Source organism: Zingiber officinale, chromosome 7A (assembly GCF_018446385.1).
Source record: "Zingiber officinale cultivar Zhangliang chromosome 7A, Zo_v1.1, whole genome shotgun sequence".
Classification (NCBI taxonomy): Eukaryota; Viridiplantae; Streptophyta; class Magnoliopsida; order Zingiberales; family Zingiberaceae; genus Zingiber; species Zingiber officinale.
The window spans coordinates 82,567,207-82,571,499 of NC_055998.1; the positions used below are offsets into that span (position 1 = coordinate 82,567,207).

General features: G+C 35.9%; 1 long non-coding RNA gene across 1 annotated transcript; it reads right to left on the bottom strand.

The window, feature by feature from the left end:
- Positions 1–3,499: 3,499 nt before the first annotated feature.
- LOC122000481 lies at positions 3,500–3,969 on the bottom strand. The gene is made up of 3 exons (XR_006117146.1): positions 3,799–3,969; positions 3,627–3,734; positions 3,500–3,546 (listed from the first exon to the last, which is right to left on the bottom strand). It is a non-coding gene; the product is annotated as an uncharacterized LOC122000481 (long non-coding RNA).
- Positions 3,970–4,293: the final 324 nt, after the last annotated feature.

Below are 4,293 nucleotides of genomic sequence, written 5' to 3' on the forward strand. Positions count from 1 at the left end.
TTGATTGGGGGTAGATGTTTGGTAGGCAGTGGCTTCGCTTGGCTTCGCTCTTCACATCGCCGATGGTTTGTGGCTGACTCCGTCTGATCCGTGTCAATTTCTGGCTGCTGAAGAAGAAGAGGTAAGAGGATTGGAATGGAGAAATTAATAGATTGTTTAGATGGTTTTCTTTATCTAGTTAGTTGGATGCTTAATTGTTGCTAACCTGTAGAAGTATGTGGATGGATGACATTGAGGTAAAAATCTGATCAGAGGTTGATTATTTTGAGTGTTTGTTTCATTTCTGTAATAAATTGATTATTTGATTATAGAATGGATGGGTTGTACATATTATATGATTAAGGGAGATTTGATTCTTGGCGGTGATGGATTGGGAATCTGTTGAGGCTTGGCTTTGGAATAGGGATGATGTATGTATAAATCTAATTTTGTGAAGGAGATATGGATTTATTTGATGAGTATCAGATTTGGGATTTTAATAATCTGTTGATAATAGAGATTCAATTTAATTAATGGATGACCTAGATTGATTTAATCAATTGGATGGATTAAACTAGGGTTGACAGTGGGCTGAACCTTATTTGATCTTTGAGGTTAATCATTTCGATTAGGATTTTCCCTAGTTAGTTTGAGTTTTGGGAGTTTAGCTAGATATTACATATGTGATTAGCTAAACTGTACATCGTGTGAATTGCAGGATTTCGATATGAGATAAGCGTCTTGATGTGAGATCGTTTGATATGATCGACATATAAAGGCGGGTACTTCTTACTTTATCTCTTTAGTATTTTGATCCTAGTGCATGAGCTTTATGTTCAGATAGTTGCTGTATCTATCTTGATGTCACTCTTATTTTTCCTGCGTTTGATACTTCCACTCAATCATTGAGCTACTCGTTTCTGTACCTATGCAGTCTCTCGTTGCTATCGATGATATTTAGCAGATACTATATTACTAGGTATCAGATACCAGATATCAGATGCCAGACATTAGATATTAGGTATTGGATATATAGACACCTGATACGATGTTTACATGCTTTGGTTGCTGTTTATTTACATACCTTACTGAGCATGCTGGCTTCATGTAGCATACCTGTTTTCTGTTTATATATATATGATGACTGCTGCCTTATTCGCATCATGTCATTGCATGCATGCCGACGACCATGTCTCCCTTGTGGTTGAGAGGGGCGTTGGCCTGGGCCGCACGCTCGGCCACTCATGGGTAGTGGTAGCTTGGAGCGTGCCGCTTGTCCTGTCGTGCCCCCCACTCGCACACTCATGGGTAGTGTCTGCTGGAGTCGCGGGCAGCAGGGACCCCCGTCGCAGACGTAGCTATTCAGCTACTATGCAACTATCCCCTCGACCACTCGAGAGTAGTGGTAGCTGGAGTGGTGTACAGTCTGTCATTGTCCCGGCCTCTCATCCATACTGGGGTCATGGACTTGAGGGGTGGGCGGGAGTGACCATCTGTGCATACGCTGTTATTATTATACCTGCTGAGTGCTTATTTATCCAGCTATTATTTACTTATGCTGTTGTTGCTTATCTATGCTGCTGTTACTAGCTTATGCTGTTGTTGTTTATTTATGCTATTATGTTTACATAGGTTGAGATTTATACCTGTGACATGTGTTTAGACACTGACTTACTTACTGTTGACATGTATATACCTCACACGATACCATGTAGTTATGAGCAGTACTGTAGCAGGACTTTGCTACACCTTACCTTTTACTACTAGGCTAGGATATGGTTTCAGGTATGGACACTTATTATGATATCACTGTAGTATCTGCTATTTCCATACGAGACTGTATACCTTTGCATCTCTAGTTCTTTACTATACTCATGCACTATCTGTCTATTACCCGCTGAGTCTTTATACTCACCACCCCTATATTGGTAATTTCACCAGGTAGCAGGTAAAGGATTTATGGAGTCGCCAGGAGAGCCTGTCCGCCAGTCCCATGTCACATTCGAGGACGATCTTTCGATTTTGGTATTTCTTACGCTATTTGTATTTTAGGTTTTGTACTTGTTTATGCATTTGTGTTCTCCTGTATTTGGTTTGATATTATTGTGTCAAGCCAAGCCGGCTCGCAATTAGTTGCTTTATGTTTTGTGATCATTATTTGTGATTTCCGCTGTGTTGATTTTAGTACAGCCGAGTGGGCTGATTATATAACTGCGTGGTTGTGTTTATTTCTATTCCAGCCGAGTGGGATGATTATATAACTGCATGGTTGTGTATATATATTCCAGCCGTATGTGGCTGATGTATTTTGTATGTATGTATGCCTCAGATTGTCACCCGTACAGGCACTATGTGAAAATCGATAATAGACTTCGGATATTATCCGAAGTAATAGTTAGATATTTACCGAAGTAGACGCACGTGAAGTAAAAGGGTTATTTTTTTACTTCGGCACATGATTACCGAAGTCTATCACCGGTCCAAAACCGGTTCAAAATTGGACCGGTTTCGAAGTAAAAAACCTCTATTACTTCATAAGACTAGTAAAAATACCGAAGTAGTTGATGATATATTACTGCAAAGGTAACATTGTCTGACGAAGTGTAAAAAGTTACGACTCCACAATTGTTTATATTATGGTGTAGTAAATAGTTAATATTACTGCTGCATATTTTAGCTTGATCGAAGTAAATGTTATTGTAATACTTTATCGTAGTATCGAAGTAGGAAAGCATATTTTACTACACTTCAACAATTTACGTTAACGCAGTAATACATACGAACGACTTCAACAATTTTAATCAGTGACAAAGTAAATAGTTTCTTTAACTACGAGAATATTTAAATATACCGAAGTCTTAGGTATTGTATTACTTCATCAATTTTATTTATAGTACCGAAGTAGTTGACTATATTTTACTATAATACAAATTTAATTGACAAAAGTGTATATAATAATATTTTGCTATAACACAATAATTTTCATCACCAAAATTGAACAAATATATCACAAATATCTGTCAAATACAATTCAAAAGTGTATTCATAAAAGAAATGTTTAAGCATAACACACAAACTTTTGTATCCATAAATCTCTAAATACAATCTAAAATTTATATCATAGCCTACACTTAGGCACCCACATAGAAATAGACGAATTTGCTCCATTCACTTCTGACTTCATCATACTGAGATTGATTGTAATACTGTTTGTTTTTTGATGCTGCAAGCTGAATCATTAACAAAAATTTGAGGATCAATGAAAAATAACTTAATATTTTATAAAGAAAATATTTCATAAAGAAGAAATTCACCTTTCTCTCCAATTGTGGATATTCATCTAAGACTATCTCTTTCATATACCGCATCACACAATATCCGCATTCAACACCACCATTTTGTTTAAGATTACCCTAATGAAATTGAAAATGTCATGCAAGAAGTTACAATCCAAATAATAAGAATTATTAATTGATGTCTAAATACATAGTCACAATACATACTGTCAATTGTTTAAAACCTGGTCCTTTTGAAATATCCCTTGATGCATTGTATATCTTGACCCCACTACATTGTAAAAATAGAAAATTAGTTTTTCAACCTATAATGAATTGATGCATTCAAAATCAGCATAAGTTACTACTTACTTGGTTACAATAGTTTGCCAAGCATGATCTCGGTTTCTGTTACTCAAAGAGTCCAATAAATATATTATATTTTTATCTTCATTAATTATAGTTAAGATCCAATGGTACCTGCACAAAAAAATATAACATTGACTAGCATGTAGTAGGAAATAATACATAATTAAAATCTTACCCAGTGTTATATGGGATGAAGCATATGCTATCTCTGTTCGATGCTCCCAACTAAGCAGTAATATGTTGTGATAATTTACTACCTTCTTCACCCACACCGCATGTAGGTATGTGATCGGGATCCACAAATGACACATACTCAGCTCTATTTTCTTTCTTCATGTATTTGTAAAGGTAACTGCAAGGTAATAATTTCAAGGTAATGGAAAATATAAATATACCCCATGTAAACCAAAGCAAAAGCATGTGAACAAATATTGTGAACAAAGAAAAGCATGTGAACAAATATTGTATTTAACACATAACATACCCCATGTAAACCAAAATGTGTCTGGCACCTATCTCTTTCATCTCCATAAAGTGTAAGATATCTTCTCTTAGCAACCATACACTTTTAGGATGTCCAAACATAGCTTCATCAAATTCTATGTGTATGCTCTCATCTTTAGGCATCAATCTGATAACATACAAGCAGATATACTTGCATGCCATCGAC